This window comes from Hypomesus transpacificus, unplaced genomic scaffold (genome assembly GCF_021917145.1).
Source record: "Hypomesus transpacificus isolate Combined female unplaced genomic scaffold, fHypTra1 scaffold_334, whole genome shotgun sequence".
NCBI classification, from domain to species: domain Eukaryota; kingdom Metazoa; phylum Chordata; class Actinopteri; order Osmeriformes; family Osmeridae; genus Hypomesus; species Hypomesus transpacificus.
In genome coordinates this window covers 75427-95327 of record NW_025813861.1, presented here as the reverse complement: position 1 = coordinate 95327, position 19901 = coordinate 75427, and the positions used below count along the sequence as shown (strand labels likewise).

At 46.8% G+C, this 19901-nt stretch overlaps 34 non-coding genes across 34 annotated transcripts; all 34 read right to left on the bottom strand.

The window, feature by feature from the left end:
- Positions 1-228: 228 nt before the first annotated feature.
- On the bottom strand, positions 229-301 carry trnav-uac. Its single transcript has one exon. It is a non-coding gene; the product is annotated as a tRNA-Val (tRNA).
- Positions 302-685: 384 nt separating this feature from the next.
- On the bottom strand, positions 686-759 carry trnav-cac. Its single transcript has one exon. It is a non-coding gene; the product is annotated as a tRNA-Val (tRNA).
- Positions 760-1026: 267 nt separating this feature from the next.
- trnav-uac lies at positions 1027-1099 on the bottom strand. The gene has a single exon. It is a non-coding gene; the product is annotated as a tRNA-Val (tRNA).
- A 384-nt stretch (positions 1100-1483) lies between these two features.
- Positions 1484-1556, bottom strand: trnav-cac. Its single transcript has one exon. It is a non-coding gene; the product is annotated as a tRNA-Val (tRNA).
- Positions 1557-1836: 280 nt separating this feature from the next.
- Positions 1837-1909, bottom strand: trnav-uac. Its single transcript has one exon. It is a non-coding gene; the product is annotated as a tRNA-Val (tRNA).
- Positions 1910-2292: 383 nt separating this feature from the next.
- trnav-cac lies at positions 2293-2366 on the bottom strand. The gene has a single exon. It is a non-coding gene; the product is annotated as a tRNA-Val (tRNA).
- Positions 2367-3090: 724 nt separating this feature from the next.
- Positions 3091-3163, bottom strand: trnav-cac. The gene has a single exon. It is a non-coding gene; the product is annotated as a tRNA-Val (tRNA).
- A 267-nt stretch (positions 3164-3430) lies between these two features.
- On the bottom strand, positions 3431-3503 carry trnav-uac. Its single transcript has one exon. It is a non-coding gene; the product is annotated as a tRNA-Val (tRNA).
- A 384-nt stretch (positions 3504-3887) lies between these two features.
- Positions 3888-3960, bottom strand: trnav-cac. The gene has a single exon. It is a non-coding gene; the product is annotated as a tRNA-Val (tRNA).
- Positions 3961-4240: 280 nt separating this feature from the next.
- Positions 4241-4313, bottom strand: trnav-uac. The gene has a single exon. It is a non-coding gene; the product is annotated as a tRNA-Val (tRNA).
- A 383-nt stretch (positions 4314-4696) lies between these two features.
- Positions 4697-4770, bottom strand: trnav-cac. The gene has a single exon. It is a non-coding gene; the product is annotated as a tRNA-Val (tRNA).
- A 267-nt stretch (positions 4771-5037) lies between these two features.
- On the bottom strand, positions 5038-5110 carry trnav-uac. Its single transcript has one exon. It is a non-coding gene; the product is annotated as a tRNA-Val (tRNA).
- A 384-nt stretch (positions 5111-5494) lies between these two features.
- Positions 5495-5567, bottom strand: trnav-cac. The gene has a single exon. It is a non-coding gene; the product is annotated as a tRNA-Val (tRNA).
- A 267-nt stretch (positions 5568-5834) lies between these two features.
- Positions 5835-5907, bottom strand: trnav-uac. The gene has a single exon. It is a non-coding gene; the product is annotated as a tRNA-Val (tRNA).
- Positions 5908-6291: 384 nt separating this feature from the next.
- trnav-cac lies at positions 6292-6364 on the bottom strand. The gene has a single exon. It is a non-coding gene; the product is annotated as a tRNA-Val (tRNA).
- A 267-nt stretch (positions 6365-6631) lies between these two features.
- Positions 6632-6704, bottom strand: trnav-uac. Its single transcript has one exon. It is a non-coding gene; the product is annotated as a tRNA-Val (tRNA).
- A 384-nt stretch (positions 6705-7088) lies between these two features.
- trnav-cac lies at positions 7089-7161 on the bottom strand. The gene has a single exon. It is a non-coding gene; the product is annotated as a tRNA-Val (tRNA).
- Positions 7162-7428: 267 nt separating this feature from the next.
- Positions 7429-7501, bottom strand: trnav-uac. The gene has a single exon. It is a non-coding gene; the product is annotated as a tRNA-Val (tRNA).
- Positions 7502-7885: 384 nt separating this feature from the next.
- trnav-cac lies at positions 7886-7958 on the bottom strand. Its single transcript has one exon. It is a non-coding gene; the product is annotated as a tRNA-Val (tRNA).
- A 280-nt stretch (positions 7959-8238) lies between these two features.
- trnav-uac lies at positions 8239-8311 on the bottom strand. Its single transcript has one exon. It is a non-coding gene; the product is annotated as a tRNA-Val (tRNA).
- A 384-nt stretch (positions 8312-8695) lies between these two features.
- Positions 8696-8768, bottom strand: trnav-cac. Its single transcript has one exon. It is a non-coding gene; the product is annotated as a tRNA-Val (tRNA).
- Positions 8769-11738: 2970 nt separating this feature from the next.
- trnav-cac lies at positions 11739-11811 on the bottom strand. The gene has a single exon. It is a non-coding gene; the product is annotated as a tRNA-Val (tRNA).
- Positions 11812-12091: 280 nt separating this feature from the next.
- trnal-uaa lies at positions 12092-12164 on the bottom strand. The gene has a single exon. It is a non-coding gene; the product is annotated as a tRNA-Leu (tRNA).
- Positions 12165-12548: 384 nt separating this feature from the next.
- trnav-cac lies at positions 12549-12621 on the bottom strand. The gene has a single exon. It is a non-coding gene; the product is annotated as a tRNA-Val (tRNA).
- Positions 12622-12901: 280 nt separating this feature from the next.
- Positions 12902-12974, bottom strand: trnav-uac. The gene has a single exon. It is a non-coding gene; the product is annotated as a tRNA-Val (tRNA).
- Positions 12975-13358: 384 nt separating this feature from the next.
- On the bottom strand, positions 13359-13431 carry trnav-cac. The gene has a single exon. It is a non-coding gene; the product is annotated as a tRNA-Val (tRNA).
- Positions 13432-14168: 737 nt separating this feature from the next.
- trnav-cac lies at positions 14169-14241 on the bottom strand. Its single transcript has one exon. It is a non-coding gene; the product is annotated as a tRNA-Val (tRNA).
- A 281-nt stretch (positions 14242-14522) lies between these two features.
- On the bottom strand, positions 14523-14595 carry trnai-uau. The gene has a single exon. It is a non-coding gene; the product is annotated as a tRNA-Ile (tRNA).
- A 2617-nt stretch (positions 14596-17212) lies between these two features.
- Positions 17213-17285, bottom strand: trnav-cac. Its single transcript has one exon. It is a non-coding gene; the product is annotated as a tRNA-Val (tRNA).
- Positions 17286-17565: 280 nt separating this feature from the next.
- trnal-uaa lies at positions 17566-17638 on the bottom strand. Its single transcript has one exon. It is a non-coding gene; the product is annotated as a tRNA-Leu (tRNA).
- A 393-nt stretch (positions 17639-18031) lies between these two features.
- Positions 18032-18104, bottom strand: trnav-cac. The gene has a single exon. It is a non-coding gene; the product is annotated as a tRNA-Val (tRNA).
- A 280-nt stretch (positions 18105-18384) lies between these two features.
- On the bottom strand, positions 18385-18457 carry trnav-uac. The gene has a single exon. It is a non-coding gene; the product is annotated as a tRNA-Val (tRNA).
- Positions 18458-18841: 384 nt separating this feature from the next.
- trnav-cac lies at positions 18842-18914 on the bottom strand. Its single transcript has one exon. It is a non-coding gene; the product is annotated as a tRNA-Val (tRNA).
- A 281-nt stretch (positions 18915-19195) lies between these two features.
- trnai-uau lies at positions 19196-19268 on the bottom strand. Its single transcript has one exon. It is a non-coding gene; the product is annotated as a tRNA-Ile (tRNA).
- Between the last annotated feature and the right edge of the window lie 633 nt (positions 19269-19901).

The window sequence follows — 19901 nt, the reverse complement described above, 5'->3', positions numbered from 1 at the left end:
AAACAAGGCCCCAAAACGAGGACACACCATTATGATGTCAAATGAGCATTTTGGCTCATGGACTAGCTGATATGCTTAAAGGCGAATCCGCACAAGGGTAGCCGGCTTCCCGTTTCAAAGAACGACATTGTCGACTCCAACGAATCATGGGACTCCTTGGGACTAACATGGGGCACAAACTACCTTGGAGAGGATCGCAATTGGATGAAAACTGAGGAAAGATGCAGAAGTTTCCGCCCGGTCTCGAACCGGGGACCTTTCGCGCGTAAAGCGAATGTGATAACCACTACACTACGGAAACTGCCCACTCCTGAAGGACAGAAACCCAGTGCACACACAACCACACGGTCAGGAGGAAACAGAACAAGGACACACATTTACAGCTTAACGTGGGCATTTGGGCTCATGAACTAGTTGATACTCTGCTTCAGCAAGCTAGCAACAAAGGAGATTGTCTAAAGCAACCTTTCCCAATCCTGGACCTGAGGCCTCCCTGCCCTGCATGTTTTAGACCTGATTGGACCCTTGCCAAGCTCTACAGAAGCCAGAAAACGACCAAACATGTGGCACCAGAGAAGCTAACTTACTGCTTCAAAGAAGGACAAACCGACTCTCCAATGAACTCATAACTGTCGAGAACGCATCGATTATTTACGAGACGATCGCAAGCTGATAAAAGGGCAGATGCTTTCCGCCCGGTCTCGAACCGGGGACCTTTCGCGTGTGAGGCGAACGTGATAACCACTACACTACGGAAACTTGTTATTGGCAAGCCACAGAAAATTGCGTTCGCAAACGCACGCACACTCAAAAACAAGGCCCCAAAACGAGGACACACCGTTATGATGTCAAATGAGCATTTTGGCTCATGGACTAGCTGATATGCTTAAAGGCGAATCCGCACAAGGGTAGCCGGCTTCCCGTTTCAAAGAACGACATTGTCGACTCCAACGAATCATGGGACTCCTTGGGACTAACTACCTTGGAGAGGATCGCAATTGGATGAAAACTGAGGAAAGATGCAGAAGTTTCCGCCCGGTCTCGAACCGGGGACCTTTCGCGCGTAAAGCGAAGGTGATAACCACTACACTACTGAAACTGCCCACTCCTGAAGGACAGAAACCCAGTGCACACACAACCACACGGTCAGGAGGAAACAGAACAAGGACACACATTTACAGCTTAACGTGGGCATTTGGGCTCATGAACTAGTTGATACTCTGCTTCAGCAAGCTAGCAACAAAGGAGATTGTCTAAAGCAACCTTTCCCAATCCTGGACCTGAGGCCTCCCTGCCCTGCATGTTTTAGACCTGATTGGACCCTTGCCAAGCTCTACAGAAGCCAGAAAACGACCAAACATGTGGCACCAGAGAAGCTAACTTACTGCTTCAAAGAAGGACAAACCGACTCTCCAATGAACTCATAACTGTCGAGAACGCATCGATTATTTACGAGACGATCGCAAGCTGATAAAAGGGCAGATGTTTCCGCCCGGTCTCGAACCGGGGACCTTTCGCGTGTGAGGCGAACGTGATAACCACTACACTACGGAAACTTGTTATTGGCAAGCCACAGAAAATTGCGTTCGCAAACGCACGCACACTCAAAAACAAGGCCCCAAAACGAGGACACACCGTTATGATGTCAAATGAGCATTTTGGCTCATGGACTAGCTGATATGCTTAAAGGCGAATCCGCACAAGGGTAGCCGGCTTCCCGTTTCAAAGAACGACATTGTCGACTCCAACGAATCATGGGACTCCTTGGGACTAACATGGGGCACAAACTACCTTGGAGAGGATCGCAATTGGATGAAAACTGAGGAAAGATGCAGAAGTTTCCGCCCGGTCTCGAACCGGGGACATTTCGCGCGTAAAGGGAATGTGATAACCACTACACTACGGAAACTGCCCACTCCTGAAGGACAGAAACCCAGTGCACACACAACCACACGGTCAGGAGGAAACAGAACAAGGACACACATTTACAGCTTAACGTGGGCATTTGGGCTCTTGAACTAGTTGATACTCTGCTTCAGCAAGCTAGCAACAAAGGAGATTGTCTAAAGCAACCTTTCCCAATCCTGGACCTGAGGCCTCCCTGCCCTGCATGTTTTAGACCTGATTGGACCCTTGCCAAGCTCTACAGAAGCCAGAAAACGACCAAACATGTGGCACCAGAGAAGCTAACTTACTGCTTCAAAGAAGGACAAACCGACTCTCCAATGAACTCATAACTGTCGAGAACGCATCGATTATTTACGAGACGATCGCAAGCTGATAAAAGGGCAGAGCTTTCCGCCCGGTCTCGAACCGGGGACCTTTCGCGTGTGAGGCGAACGTGATAACCACTACACTACGGAAACTTGTTATTGGCAAGCCACAGAAAATTGCGTTCGCAAACGCACGCACACTCAAAAACAAGGCCCCAAAACGAGGACACACCGTTATGATGTCAAATGAGCATTTTGGCTCATGGACTAGCTGATATGCTTAAAGGCGAATCCGCACAAGGGTAGCCGGCTTCCCGTTTCAAAGAACGACATTGTCGACTCCAACGAATCATGGGACTCCTTGGGACTAACTACCTTGGAGAGGATCGCAATTGGATGAAAACTGAGGAAAGATGCAGAAGTTTCCGCCCGGTCTCGAACTGGGGACCTTTCGCGCGTAAAGCGAAGGTGATAACCACTACACTACTGAAACTGCCCACTCCTGAAGGACAGAAACCCAGTGCACACACAACCACACGGTCAGGAGGAACCAGAACAAGGACACACATTTACAGCTTAACGTGGGCATTTGGGCTCATGAACTAGTTGATACTCTGCTTCAGCAAGCTAGCAACAAAGGAGATTGTCTAAAGCAACCTTTCCCAATCCTGGACCTGAGGCCTCCCTGCCCTGCATGTTTTAGACCTGAGTGGACCCTTGCCAAGCTCTACAGAAGCCAGAAAACGACCAAACATGTGGCACCAGAGAAGCTAACTTACTGCTTCAAAGAAGGACAAACCGACTCTCCAATGAACTCATAACTGTCGAGAACGCATCGATTATTTATGAGACGATAGCAAGCTGATAAAAGGGCAGATGTTTCCGCCCGGTCTCGAACCGCGGACCTTTCGCGTGTGAGGCGAACGTGATAACCACTACACTACGGAAACTTGTTATTGGCAAGCCACAGAAAATTGCGTTCGCAAACGCACGCACACTCAAAAACAAGGCCCCAAAACGAGGACACACCGTTATGATGTCAAATGAGCATTTTGGCTCATGGACTAGCTGATATGCTTAAAGGCGAATCCGCACAAGGGTAGCCGGCTTCCCGTTTCAAAGAACGACATTGTCGACTCCAACGAATCATGGGACTCCTTGGGACTAACTACCTTGGAGAGGATCGCAATTGGATGAAAACTGAGGAAAGATGCAGAAGTTTCCGCCCGGTCTCGAACCGGGGACCTTTCGCGCGTAAAGCGAAGGTGATAACCACTACACTACTGAAACTGCCCACTCCTGAAGGACAGAAACCCAGTGCACACACAACCACACGGTCAGGATGAAACAGAACAAGGACACACATTTACAGCTTAACGTGGGCATTTGGGCTCATGAACTAGTTGATACTCTGCTTCAGCAAGCTAGCAACAAAGGAGATTGTCTAAAGCAACCTTTCCCAATCCTGGACCTGAGGCCTCCCTGCCCTGCATGTTTTAGACCTGATTGGACCCTTGCCAAGCTTTACAGATTCCAGAAAACGACCAAACATGTGGCACCAGGGAAGCTAACTTACTGCTTCAAAGAAGGACAAACCGACTCTCCAATGAACTCATAACTGTCGAGAACGCATCGATTATTTACGAGACGATCGCAAGCTGATAAAAGGGCAGATGTTTCCGCCCGGTCTCGAACCGGGGACCTTTCGCGTGTGAGGCGAACGTGATAACCACTACACTACGGAAACTTGGTAATGGTAAGCCACAGAAAATTGCGTTCGCAAACGCACGCACACACAAAAACAAGGCCCCAAAACGAGGACACACCATTATGATGTCAAATGAGCATTTTGGCTCATGGACTAGCTGATATGCTTAAAGGCAAATCCGCACAAGGGTAGCCGGCTTCCCGTTTCAAAGAACGACATTGTCGACTCCAACGAATCATGGGACTCCTTGGGACTAACATGGGGCACAAACTACCTTGGAGAGGATCGCAATTGGATGAAAACTGAGGAAAGATGCAGAAGTTTCCGCCCGGTCTCGAACCGGGGACATTTCGCGCGTAAAGGGAATGTGATAACCACTACACTACGGAAACTGCCCACTCCTGAAGGACAGAAACCCAGTGCACACACAACCACACGGTCAGGAGGAAACAGAACAAGGACACACATTTACAGCTTAACGTGGGCATTTGGGCTCTTGAACTAGTTGATACTCTGCTTCAGCAAGCTAGCAACAAAGGAGATTGTCTAAAGCAACCTTTCCCAATCCTGGACCTGAGGCCTCCCTGCCCTGCATGTTTTAGACCTGATTGGACCCTTGCCAAGCTCTACAGAAGCCAGAAAACGACCAAACATGTGGCACCAGAGAAGCTAACTTACTGCTTCAAAGAAGGACAAACCGACTCTCCAATGAACTCATAACTGTCGAGAACGCATCGATTATTTACGAGACGATCGCAAGCTGATAAAAGGGCAGAGCTTTCCGCCCGGTCTCGAACCGGGGACCTTTCGCGTGTGAGGCGAACGTGATAACCACTACACTACGGAAACTTGTTATTGGCAAGCCACAGAAAATTGCGTTCGCAAACGCACGCACACTCAAAAACAAGGCCCCAAAACGAGGACACACCGTTATGATGTCAAATGAGCATTTTGGCTCATGGACTAGCTGATATGCTTAAAGGCGAATCCGCACAAGGGTAGCCGGCTTCCCGTTTCAAAGAACGACATTGTCGACTCCAACGAATCATGGGACTCCTTGGAACTAACTACCTTGGAGAGGATCGCAATTGGATGAAAACTGAGGAAAGATGCAGAAGTTTCCGCCCGGTCTCGAACCGGGGACCTTTCGCGCGTAAAGCGAAGGTGATAACCACTACACTACTGAAACTGCCCACTCCTGAAGGACAGAAACCCAGTGCACACACAACCACACGGTCAGGAGGAACCAGAACAAGGACACACATTTACAGCTTAACGTGGGCATTTGGGCTCATGAACTAGTTGATACTCTGCTTCAGCAAGCTAGCAACAAAGGAGATTGTCTAAAGCAACCTTTCCCAATCCTGGACCTGAGGCCTCCCTGCCCTGCATGTTTTAGACCTGAGTGGACCCTTGCCAAGCTCTACAGAAGCCAGAAAACGACCAAACATGTGGCACCAGAGAAGCTAACTTACTGCTTCAAAGAAGGACAAACCGACTCTCCAATGAACTCATAACTGTCGAGAACGCATCGATTATTTATGAGACGATAGCAAGCTGATAAAAGGGCAGATGTTTCCGCCCGGTCTCGAACCGCGGACCTTTCGCGTGTGAGGCGAACGTGATAACCACTACACTACGGAAACTTGTTATTGGCAAGCCACAGAAAATTGCGTTCGCAAACGCACGCACACTCAAAAACAAGGCCCCAAAACGAGGACACACCGTTATGATGTCAAATGAGCATTTTGGCTCATGGACTAGCTGATATGCTTAAAGGCGAATCCGCACAAGGGTAGCCGGCTTCCCGTTTCAAAGAACGACATTGTCGACTCCAACGAATCATGGGACTCCTTGGGACTAACTACCTTGGAGAGGATCGCAATTGGATGAAAACTGAGGAAAGATGCAGAAGTTTCCGCCCGGTCTCGAACCGGGGACCTTTCGCGCGTAAAGCGAAGGTGATAACCACTACACTACTGAAACTGCCCACTCCTGAAGGACAGAAACCCAGTGCACACACAACCACACGGTCAGGAGGAACCAGAACAAGGACACACATTTACAGCTTAACGTGGGCATTTGGGCTCATGAACTAGTTGATACTCTGCTTCAGCAAGCTAGCAACAAAGGAGATTGTCTAAAGCAACCTTTCCCAATCCTGGACCTGAGGCCTCCCTGCCCTGCATGTTTTAGACCTGATTGGACCCTTGCCAAGCTCTACAGAAGCCAGAAAACGACCAAACATGTGGCACCAGAGAAGCTAACTTACTGCTTCAAAGAAGGACAAACCGACTCTCCAATGAACTCATAACTGTCGAGAACGCATCGATTATTTACGAGACGATAGCAAGCTGATAAAAGGGCAGATGTTTCCGCCCGGTCTCGAACCGGGGACCTTTCGCGTGTGAGGCGAACGTGATAACCACTACACTACGGAAACTTGGTAATGGCAAGCCACAGAAAATTGCGTTCGCAAACGCACGCACACACAAAAACAAGGCCACACCGTTATGATGTCAAATGAGCATTTTGGCTCATGGACTAGCTGATATGCTTAAAGGCGAATCCGCACAAGGGTAGCCGGCTTCCCGTTTCAAAGAACGACATTGTCGACTCCAACGAATCATGGGACTCCTTGGGACTAACATGGGGCACAAACTACCTTGGAGAGGATCGCAATTGGATGAAAACTGAGGAAAGATGCAGAAGTTTCCGCCCGGTCTCGAACCGGGGACCTTTCGCGCGTAAAGCGAATGTGATAACCACTACACTACTGAAACTGCCCACTCCTGAAGGACAGAAACCCAGTGCACACACAACCACACGGTCAGGATGAAACAGAACAAGGACACACATTTACAGCTTAACGTGGGCATTTGGGCTCATGAACTAGTTGATACTCTGCTTCAGCAAGCTAGCAACAAAGGAGATTGTCTAAAGCAACCTTTCCCAATCCTGGACCTGAGGCCTCCCTGCCCTGCATGTTTTAGACCTGATTGGACCCTTGCCAAGCTTTAGAGATTCCAGAAAACTACCAAACATGTGGCACCAGGGAAGCTAACTTACTGCTTCAAAGAAGGACAAACCGACTCTCCAATGAACTCATAACTGTCGAGAACGCATCGATTATTTACGAGACGATAGCAAGCTGATAAAAGGGCAGATGTTTCCGCCCGGTCTCGAACCGGGGACCTTTCGCGTGTGAGGCGAACGTGATAACCACTACACTACGGAAACTTGGTAATGGCAAGCCACAGAAAATTGCATTCGCAAACGCACGCACACACAAAAACAAGGCCACACCGTTATGATGTCAAATGAGCATTTTGGCTCATGGACTAGCTGATATGCTTAAAGGCGAATCCGCACAAGGGTAGCCGGCTTCCCGTTTCAAAGAACGACATTGTCGACTCCAACGAATCATGGGATTCCTTGGGACTAACATGGGGCACAAACTACCTTGGAGAGGATCGCAATTGGATGAAAACTGAGGAAAGATGCAGAAGTTTCCGCCCGGTCTCGAACCGGGGACCTTTCGCGCGTAAAGGGAATGTGATAACCACTACACTACTGAAACCGCCCACTCCTGAAGGACAGAAACCCAGTGCACACACAACCACACGGTCAGGAGGAAACAGAACAAGGACACACATTTACAGCTTAACGTGGGCATTTGGGCTCATGAACTAGTTGATACTCTGCTTCAGCAAGCTAGCAACAAAGGAGATTGTCTAAAGCAACCTTTCCCAATCCTGGACCTGAGGCCTCCCTGCCCTGCATGTTTTAGACCTGATTGGACCCTTGCCAAGCTCTACAGAAGCCAGAAAACGACCAAACATGTGGCACCAGAGAAGCTAACTTACTGCTTCAAAGAAGGACAAACCGACTCTCCAATGAACTCATAACTGTCGAGAACGCATCGATTATTTACGAGACGATAGCAAGCTGATAAAAGGGCAGATGTTTCCGCCCGGTCTCGAACCGGGGACCTTTCACGTGTGAGGCGAACGTGACAACCACTACACTACGGAACCTTGATAATGGCAAGACACAGAAAATTGCGATCCCAAACGCACGCACACACAAAAACAAGGCCCCAAAACGAGGACACACCGTTATGATGTCAAATGAGCATTTTGGCTCATGGACTAGCTGATATGCTTAAAGGCGAATCCGCACAAGGGTAGCCGGCTTCCCGTTTCAAAGAACGACATTGTCGACTCCAACGAATCATGGGACTCCTTGGGACTAACATGGGGCACAAACTACCTTGGAGAGGATCGCAATTGGATGAAAACTGAGGAAAGATGCAGAAGTTTCCGCCCGGTCTCGAACCGGGGACCTTTCGCGCGTAAAGGGAATGTGATAACCACTACACTACTGAAACCGCCCACTCCTGAAGGACAGAAACCCAGTGCACACACAACCACACGGTCAGGAGGAAACAGAACAAGGACACACATTTACAGCTTAACGTGGGCATTTGGGCTCATGAACTAGTTGATACTCTGCTTCAGCAAGCTAGCAACAAAGGAGATTGTCTAAAGCAACCTTTCCCAATCCTGGACCTGAGGCCTCCCTGCCCTGCATGTTTTAGACCTGATTGGACCCTTGCCAAGCTCTACAGAAGCCAGAAAACGACCAAACATGTGGCACCAGAGAAGCTAACTTACTGCTTCAAAGAAGGACAAACCGACTCTCCAATGAACTCATAACTGTCGAGAACGCATCGATTATTTACGAGACGATAGCAAGCTGATAAAAGGGCAGATGTTTCCGCCCGGTCTCGAACCGGGGACCTTTCGCGTGTGAGGCGAACGTGATAACCACTACACTACGGAACCTTGATAATGGCAAGTCACAGAAAATTGCGATCCCAAACGCACGCACACACAAAAACAAGGCCCCAAAACGAGGACACACCGTTATGATGTCAAATGAGCATTTTGGCTCATGGACTAGCTGATATGCTTAAAGGCGAATCCGCACAAGGGTAGCCGGCTTCCCGTTTCAAAGAACGACATTGTCGACTCCAACGAATCATGGGACTCCTTGGGACTAACATGGGGCACAAACTACCTTGGAGAGGATCGCAATTGGATGAGAACTGAGGAAAGATGCAGAAGTTTCCGCCTGGTCTCGAACCGGGGACCTTTCGCGCATAAAGGGAATGTGATAACCACTACACTACTGAAACTGCCCACTCCTGAAGGACAGAAACCCAGTGCACACACAACCACACGGTCAGGAGGAAACAGAACAAGGACACACATTTACAGCTTAACGTGGGCATTTGGGCTCATGAACTAGTTGATACTCTGCTTCAGCAAGCTAGCAACAAAGGAGATTGTCTAAAGCAACCTTTCCCAATCCTGGACCTGAGGCCTCCCTGCCCTGCATGTTTTAGACCTGGGGTGCTTTTTCCGATAACGATGGATCGTAGCTGTTACGAGGGTTCTCTACGATGAAAATAACGATCCATCGTTATTTCTTACGTGCGTTTCCCGAACATGCTCGTAAGGAGAACCATCGTACGTATCTCTTAAGTTGCACTTAACAAGACGCTGTCCATTGTACTGAAATGTGATTCTTCTGACGCAACTTGAAGACTTTAAAATTAAAACGTTAACCAAAATATTTGACGAATTACGGTACACAAAAAAATATTTTCTGTAGCTACAGAAAACTTTACATTTATTACATGCTACTTATTTGAGTACTTTTCAATGTGATGCTACATGAAGGTAAAGACAATAAGGTGAACGTGCAAACTATGCTGCATCTGAGTTTTACACCGGTGTTAGGACCTTGCAATCAGCGACACAGGATGCTAAATACCAATAGGAAGTCTTGGAAATTAAGTGGGCTCGTCTCCAAATTGAGGTGAGGAAGCTTTTGTTTGAAGAGATGAAGTTCACAAGGCCCTCCATTTCTGTGCCTATTCTTCTGCCCAATCAACAAGGTAGTGTCACATTTAGGTTACCTTATAGCCTAAAGCATACAATGTTTATTTAAATTAAGTAAAGGCTGAATTGTGTATTGTATCATATATTCAGTGTTGCCTGTCCAATCCTTACATGTTTACCTTATAGATCCATGTGAGGAGCAGGAGCAGGGAGAACAAACTCCCATAAAACAACTATTTCTCAAATTACTTGTGCCTTGGTTTTTAACTCTTCTTGGTACTGCACTTTCCATAGGCATATATATATGAGTCCTATATTTACTACTTGATTGAACTACAAGGTTAAAAACCATGCATATGAATTGTATCACACATGGCATGTCCCAGCTAGCATCCTAAACAATTCAATGTACAAATACAAGCATCTCAATCCAACATATTTACTGTCTTATTTTCTAGTGCTGACTATATCTACAATCTTGCATAGGCCAACAGCTCCCCAAGACCATGTTTGCAATCTCATAATTATCACATATTGGCCACAAATGGCATTGTGACAAATGACAAACACATAAGTAATGAATACCCCATGTCTTCAACATGGAATCATTGTTTCTGACATGAATAATCAACTCTACTTTAATTGATGGTTGATCAATTATACTCATTATGAGTGTAAGATATGTCAGATGACATCATGATATCATGATGCTCCTGAACCACATAGAAGCAGACCTGCAGAGGCTAACAAGGAGGTCCTTTGCACTGACCCCTGTAACCCAACTACTGGCAGTGTTAAGGTTCTATGCCATTGGCAGTTTTCTGGAGGTTATTGGAGATGGACATGGGCTCGCCAAGGCCTCAGTGTCAATATCTGTGCAGGCTGTCACAACTGCATTACTTTGCCACATCTCAGACCACATCCAATTCCCCATATCAGAGGGGACAAGTCTGCAGTGCAGGACTTAGGCTATCTTCAATGGCTTTTATGATTTTCGTACGAGTTTTCACTCCTTCCCAGCCCCTTCACCCTGTGTGACTTCCTAGTCCACCCTGTGGAGTCTTTCCATTTCCTGGGCGCCACCATCTCCTAACATCAGGCTCGGCTCTGCCACCAGCCTCTTCATCCGCCGGGCTTGGCGTGCTACCAGCCCTATAATTCTAATAAACATCTTCAATGTTCAATTGTTGTTGTGTTATTGTACTCGTAAAAGCGTTACGTTAATGCATTTCTAGTTTCTATTGCACATTACAACAGCCATATTTCAATGTTATAGTATTTTGAATAAGACTGACATTTGTTTTTTAAATACCTTCATTGCATGCGCCAAACCCACTAAATCAAATTATTTTGTGTGACCTAAATTTACTTGAGGATAAACCGGATTCTGATATTTTTTCGGCAGTTAAACTTGTATGGTTCACTAAGAAATATCCCAGTTCAAGCGTAACTGGTGTAAAAAGAGGACCAACAAAATCTTATTTTCCATCGGAATTAACTTTCAGCATGAGTTTAATGTAGTTTTCATGGTCGGCCTACGCGTGTCTCCACTGAGTCTCTGTGCTACGATGCACTTAGCGATCTACGACTGGTCTGGAGCTCTCGTTGATCTACGACAATTTTCAAGTGCCTCTTTAGCTACGATGGTTTCGGGAAACGGCCCGTACAACTAAGATCCATCGTACGATGGACTCTACGATCAACTTAGGCTTACGATGCTTTCGGGAAACGCACCCCTGATTGGACCCTTGCCAAGCTCTACAGAAGCCAGAAAACGACCAAACATGTGGCACCAGAGAAGCTAACTTACTGCTTCAAAGAAGGACAAACCGACTCTCCAAGGAACTCATAACTGTCGAGAACGCATCGATTATTTACGAGAGGATAGCAAGCTGATAAAAGGGCAGATGTTTCCGCCCGGTCTCGAACCGGGGACCTTTCGCGTGTGAGGCAAACGTGATAACCACTACACTACGGAAACTTGACAATGGCAAGCCACAGAAAATTGCGATCCCAAACGCACGCACACACAAAAACAAGGCCCCAAAACGAGGACACACCGTTATGATGTCAAATGAGCATTTTGGCTCATGGACTAGCTGATATGCTTAAAGGCGAATCCGCACAAGGGTAGCCGGCTTCCCGTTTCAAAGAACGACATTGTCGACTCCAACGAATCATGGGACTCCTTGGGACTAACATGGGGCACAAACTACCTTGGAGAGGATCGCAATTGGATGAAAACTGAGGAAAGATGCAGAAGTTTCCGCCCGGTCTCGAACCGGGGACCTTTCGCGCTTAAAGCGAATGTGATAACCACTACACTACTGAAACTGCCCACGCCTGAAGGACAGAAACCCAGTGCACACACAACCACACGGTCAGGATGAAACAGAACAAGGAAACACATTTACAGCTTAACGTGGGCATTTGGGCTCATGAACTAGTTGATACTCTGCTTCAGCAAGCTAGCAACAAAGGAGATTGTCTAAAGCAACCTTTCCCAATCCTGGACCTTAGGCCTCCCTGCCCTGCATGTTTTAGACCTGATTGGACCCTTGCCAAGCTTTACAGATTCCAGAAAACGACCAAACCTGTGGCACCAGGGAAGCTAACTTACTGCTTCAAAGAAGGACAAACCGACTCTCCAATGAACTCATAACTGTCGAGAACGCATCGATTATTTACGAGACGATCGCAAGCTGATAAAAGGGCAGATGTTTCCGCCCGGTCTCGAACCGGGGACCTTTCGCGTGTGAGGCGAACGTGATAACCACTACACTACGGAAACTTGGTAATGGCAAGCCACAGAAAATTGCGTTCGCAAACGCACGCACACACAAAAACAAGGCCCCAAAACGAGGACACACCGTTATGATGTCAAATGAGCATTTTGGCTCATGGACTAGCTGATATGCTTAAAGGCGAATCCGCACAAGGGTAGCCGGCTTCCCGTTTCAAAGAACGACATTGTCGACTCCAACGAATCATGGGACTCTTTGGGACTAACATGGGGCACAAACTACCTTGGAGAGGATCGCAATTGGATGAAAACTGAGGAAAGATGCAGAAGTTTCCGCCCGGTCTCGAACTGGGGACCTTTCGCGCGTAAAGCGAATGTGATAACCACTACACTACGGAAACTGCCCACTCCTGAAGGACAGAAACCCAGTGCACACACAACCACACGGTCATGAGGAAACAGAACAAGGACACACATTTACAGCTTAACGTGGGCATTTGGGCTCATGAACTAGTTGATACTCTGCTTCAGCAAGCTAGCAACAAAGGAGATTGTCTAAAGCAACCTTTCCCAATCCTGGACCTGAGGCCTCCCTGCCCTGCATGTTTTAGACCTGATTGGACCCTTGCCAAGCTCTACAGAAGCCAGAAAACGACCAAACATATGGCACCAGAGAAGCTAACTTACTGCTTCAAAGAAGGACAAACCGACTCTCCAATGAACTCATAACTGTCGAGAACGCATCGATTATTTACGAGACGATAGCAAGCTGATAAAAGGGCAGATGTTTCCGCCCGGTCTCGAAACGGCGACCTTTCGCGTGTGAGGCGAACGTGATAACCACTACACTACGGAAACTTGTTATTGGCAAGCCACAGAAAATTGCGTTCGCAAACGCACGCACACTTAAAAACAAGGCCCCAAAACGAGGACACACCGTTATGATGTCAAATGAGCATTTTGGCTCATGGACTAGCTGATATGCTTAAAGGCGAATCCGCACAAGGGTAGCCGGCTTCCCGTTTCAAAGAACGACATTGTCGACTCCAACGAATCATGGGACTCCTTGGGACTAACATGGGGCACAAACTACCTTGGAGAGGATCGCAATTGGATGAAAACTGAGGAAAGATGCAGAAGTTTCCGCCAGGTCTCGAACCGGGGACCTTTCGCGCGTAAAGGGAATGTGATAACCACTACACTACTGAAACTGCCCACTCCTGAAGGACAGAAACCCAGTGCACACACAACCACACGGTCAGGAGGAAACAGAACAAGGACACACATTTACAGCTTAACGTGGGCATTTGGGCTCATGAACTAGTTGATACTCTGCTTCAGCAAGCTAGCAACAAAGGAGATTGTCTAAAGCAACCTTTCCCAATCCTGGACCTGAGGCCTCCCTGCCCTGCATGTTTTAGACCTGATTGGACCCTTGCCAAGCTCTACAGAAGCCAGAAAACGACCAAACATGTGGCACCAGAGAAGCTAACTTACTGCTTCAAAGAAGGACAAACCGACTCTCCAATGAACTCATAACTGTCGAGAACGCATCGATTATTTACGAGACGATAGCAAGCTGATAAAAGGGCAGATGTTTCCGCCCGGTCTCGAACCGGGGACCTTTCGCGTGTGAGGCGAACGTGATAACCACTACACTACAGAAACTTGATAATGGCAAGCCACAGAAAATTGCGATCCCAAACGCACGCACACACAATAAACAATGCCCCAAAACGAGGACACACCGTAATGATTTCAAATGAGCATTTTGGCTCATGGACTAGCTGATATGCTTAAAGGCGAATCCGCACAAGGGTAGCCGGCTTCCCGTTTCAAAGAACGACATTGTCGACTCGAACGAATCATGGGACTCCTTGGGACTAACGTGGGGCACAAACTACCTTGGAGAGGATCGCAATTGGATGAGAACTGAGGAAAGATGCAGAAGTTTCCGCCTGGTCTCGAACCGGGGACCTTTCGCGCATAAAGCGAATGTGATAACCACTACACTACTGAAACTGCCCACTCCTGAAGGACAGAAACCCAGTGCACACACAACCACACGGTCAGGAGGAAACAGAACAAGGACACACATTTACAGCTTAACGTGGGCATTTGGGCTCATGAACTAGTTGATACTCTGCTTCAGCAAGCTAGCAACAAAGGAGATTGTCTAAAGCAACCTTTCCCAATCCTGGACCTGAGGCCTCCCTGCCCTGCATGTTTTAGACCTGGGGTGCTTTTTCCGATAACGATGGATCGTAGCTGTTACGAGGGTTCTCTACGATGAAAATAACGATCCATCGTTATTTCTTACGTGCGTTTCCCGAACATGCTCGTAAGGAGAACCATCGTACGTATCTCTTAAGTTGCACTTAACAAGACGCTGTCCATTGTACTGAAATGTGATTCTTCTGACGCAACTTGAAGACTTTAAAATTAAAACGTTAACCAAAATATTTGACGAATTACGGTACACAAAAAAATATTTTCTGTAGCTACAGAAAACTTTACATTTATTACATGCTACTTATTTGAGTACTTTTCAATGTGATGCTACATGAAGGTAAAGACAATAAGGTGAACGTGCAAACTATGCTGCATCTGAGTTTTACACCGGTGTTAGGACCTTGCAATCAGCGACACAGGATGCTAAATACCAATAGGAGGTCTTGGAAATTAAGTGGGCTCGTCTCCAAATTGAGGTGAGGAAGCTTTTGTTTGAAGAGATGAAGTTCACAAGGCCCTCCATTTCTGTGCCTATTCTTCTGCCCAATCAACAAGGTAGTGTCACATTTAGGTTACCTTATAGCCTAAAGCATACAATGTTTATTTAAATTAAGTAAAGGCTGAATTGTGTATTGTATCATATATTCAGTGTTGCCTGTCCAATCCTTACATGTTTACCTTATAGATCCATGTGAGGAGCAGGAGCAGGGAGAACAAACTCCCATAAAACAACTATTTCTCAAATTACTTGTGCCTTGGTTTTTAACTCTTCTTGGTACTGCACTTTCCATAGGCATATATATATGAGTCCTATATTTACTACTTGATTGAACTACAAGGTTAAAAACCATGCATATGAATTGTATCACACATGGCATGTCCCAGCTAGCATCCTAAACAATTCAATGTACAAATACAAGCATCTCAATCCAACATATTTACTGTCTTATTTTCTAGTGCTGACTATATCTACAATCTTGCATAGGCCAACAGCTCCCCAAGACCATGTTTGCAATCTCATAATTATCACATATTGGCCACAAATGACATTGTGACAAATGACAAACACATAAGTAATGAATACCCCATGTCTTCAACATGGAATCATTGTTTCTGACATGAATAATCAACTCTACTTTAATTGATGGTTGATCAATTATACTCATTATGAGTGTAAGATATGTCAGATGACATCATGATATCATGATGCTCCTGAACCACATAGAAGCAGACCTGCAGAGGCTAACAAGGAGGTCCTTTGCACTGACCCCTGTAACCCAACTACTGGCAGTGTTAAGGTTCTATGCCATTGGCAGTTTTCTGGAGGTTATTGGAGATGGACATGGGCTCGCCAAGGCCTCAGTGTCAATATCTGTGCAGGCTGTCACAACTGCATTACTTTGCCACATCTCAGACCACATCCAATTCCCCATATCAGAGGGGACAAGTCTGCAGTGCAGGACTTAGGCTATCTTCAATGGCTTTTATGATTTTCGTACGAGTTTTCACTCCTTCCCAGCCCCTTCACCCTGTGTGACTTCCTAGTCCACCCTGTGGAGTCTTTCCATTTCCTGGGCGCCACCATCTCCTAACATCAGGCTCGGCTCTGCCACCAGCCTCTTCATCCGCCGGGCTTGGCGTGCTACCAGCCCTATAATTCTAATAAACATCTTCAATGTTCAATTGTTGTTGTGTTATTGTACTCGTAAAAGCGTTACGTTAATGCATTTCTAGTTTCTATTGCACATTACAACAGCCATATTTCAATGTTATAGTATTTTGAATAAGACTGACATTTGTTTTTTAAATACCTTCATTGCATGCGCCAAACCCACTAAATCAAATTATTTTGTGTAACCTAAATTTACTTGAGGATAAACCGGATTCTGATATTTTTTCGGCAGTTAAACTTGTATGGTTCACTAAGAAATATCCCAGTTCAAGCGTAACTGGTGTAAAAAGAGGACCAACAAAATCTTATTTTCCATCGGAATTAACTTTCAGCATGAGTTTAATGTAGTTTTCATGGTCGGCCTACGCGTGTCTCCACTGAGTCTCTGTGCTACGATGCACTTAGCGATCTACGACTGGTCTGGAGCTCTCGTTGATCTACGACAATTTTCAAGTGCCTCTTTAGCTACGATGGTTTCGGGAAACGGCCCGTACAACTAAGATCCATCGTACGATGGACTCTACGATCAACTTAGGCTTACGATGCTTTCGGGAAACGCACCCCTGATTGGACCCTTGCCAAGCTCTACAGAAGCCAGAAAACGACCAAACATGTGGCACCAGAGAAGCTAACTTACTGCTTCAAAGAAGGACAAACCGACTCTCCAATGAACTCATAACTGTCGAGAACGCATCGATTATTTACGAGAGGATAGCAAGCTGATAAAAGGGCAGATGTTTCCGCCCGGTCTCGAACCGGGGACCTTTCGCGTGTGAGGCAAACGTGATAACCACTACACTACGGAAACTTGACAATGGCAAGCCACAGAAAATTGCGATCCCAAACGCACGCACACACAAAAACAAGGCCCCAAAACGAGGACACACCGTTATGATGTCAAATGAGCATTTTGGCTCATGGACTAGCTGATATGCTTAAAGGCGAATCCGCACAAGGGTAGCCGGCTTCCCGTTTCAAAGAACGACATTGTCGACTCCAACGAATCATGGGACTCCTTGGGACTAACATGGGGCACAAACTACCTTGGAGAGGATCGCAATTGGATGAAAACTGAGGAAAGATGCAGAAGTTTCCGCCCGGTCTCGAACCGGGGACCTTTCGCGCTTAAAGCGAATGTGATAACCACTACACTACTGAAACTGCCCACTCCTGAAGCACAGAAACCCAGTGCACACACAACCACACGGTCAGGATGAAACAGAACAAGGACACACATTTACAGCTTAACGTGGGCATTTGGGCTCATGAACTAGTTGATACTCTGCTTCAGCAAGCTAGCAACAAAGGAGATTGTCTAAAGCAACCTTTCCCAATCCTGGACCTGAGGCCTCCCTGCCCTGCATGTTTTAGACCTGATTGGACCCTTGCCAAGCTTGCCAAGCTTTACAGATTCCAGAAAACGACCAAACCTGTGGCACCAGGGAAGCTAACTTACTGCTTCAAAGAAGGACAAACCGACTCTCCAATGAACTCATAACTGTCGAGAACGCATCGATTATTTACGAGACGATCGCAAGCTGATAAAAGGGCAGATGTTTCCGCCCGGTCTCGAACCGGGGACCTTTCGCGTGTGAGGCAAACGTGATAACCACTACACTACGGAAACTTGACAATGGCAAGCCACAGAAAATTGCGATCCCAAACGCACGCACACACAAAAACAAGGCCCCAAAACGAGGACACACCGTTATGATGTCAAATGAGCATTTTGGCTCATGGACTAGCTGATATGCTTAAAGGCGAATCCGCACAAGGGTAGCCGGCTTCCCGTTTCAAAGAACGACATTGTCGACTCCAACGCATCATGGGACTCCTTGGGACTAACATGGGGCACAAACTACCTTGGAGAGGATCGCAATTGGATGAAAACTGAGGAAAGATGCAGAAGTTTCCACCCGGTCTCGAACCGGGGACCTTTCGCGCGTAAAGCGAATGTGATAACCACTACACTACGGAAACTGCCCACTCCTGAAGGACAGAAACCCAGTGCACACACAACCACACGGTCAGGAGGAAACAGAACAAGGACACACATTTACAGCTTAACGTGGGCATTTGGGCTCATGAACTAGTTGATACTCTGCTTCAGCAAGCTAGCAACAAAGGAGATTGTCTAAAGCAACCTTTCCCAATCCTGGACCTGAGGCCTCCCTGCCCTGCATGTTTTAGACCTGATTGGACCCTTGCCAAGCTCTACAGAAGCCAGAAAACGACCAAACATGTGGCACCAGAGAAGCTAACTTACTGCTTCAAAGAAGGACAAACCGACTCTCCAATGAACTCATAACTGTCGAGAACGCATCGATTATTTACGAGACGATAGCAAGCTGATAAAAGGGCAGATGTTTCCGCCCGGTCTCGAACCGGGGACCTTTCGCGTGTGAGGCGAACGTGATAACCACTACACTACGGAAACTTGATAATGGCAAGCCACAGAAAATTGCGATCCCAAACGCACGCACACACAATAAACAATGCCCCAAAACGAGGACACACCGTAATGATGTCAAATGAGCATTTTGGCTCATGGACTAGCTGATATGCTTAAAGGAGAATCCGCACAAGGGTAGCCGGCTTCCCGTTTCAAAGAACGACATTGTCGACTCCAACGAATCATGGGACTCCTTGGGACTAACGTGGGGCACAAACTACCTTGGAGAGGATCGCAATTGGATGAGAACTGAGGAAAGATGCAGAAGTTTCCGCCTGGTCTCGAACCGGGGACCTTTCGCGCATAAAGCGAATGTGATAACCACTACACTACTGAAACTGCCCACTCCTGAAGGACAGAAACCCAGTGCACACACAACCACACGGTCAGGAGGAAACAGAACAAGGACACACATTTACAGCTTAACGTGGGCATTTGGGCTCATGAACTAGTTGATACTCTGCTTCAGCAAGCTAGCAACAAAGGAGATTGTCTAAAGCAACCTTTCCCAATCCTGGACCTGAGGCCTCCCTGCCCTGCATGTTTTAGACCTGGGGTGCTTTTTCCGATAACGATGGATCGTAGCTGTTACGAGGGTTCTCTACGATGAAAATAACGATCCATCGTTATTTCTTACGTGCGTTTCCCGAACATGCTCGTAAGGAGAACCATCGTACGTATCTCTTAAGTTGCACTTAACAAGACGCTGTCCATTGTACTGAAATGTGATTCTTCTGACGCAACTTGAAGACTTTAAAATTAAAACGTTAACCAAAATATTTGACGAATTACGGTACACAAAAAAATATTTTCTGTAGCTACAGAAAACTTTACATTTATTACATGCTACTTATTTGAGTACTTTTCAATGTGATGCTACATGAAGGTAAAGACAATAAGGTGAACGTGCAAACTATGCTGCATCTGAGTTTTACACCGGTGTTAGGACCTTGCAATCAGCGACACAGGATG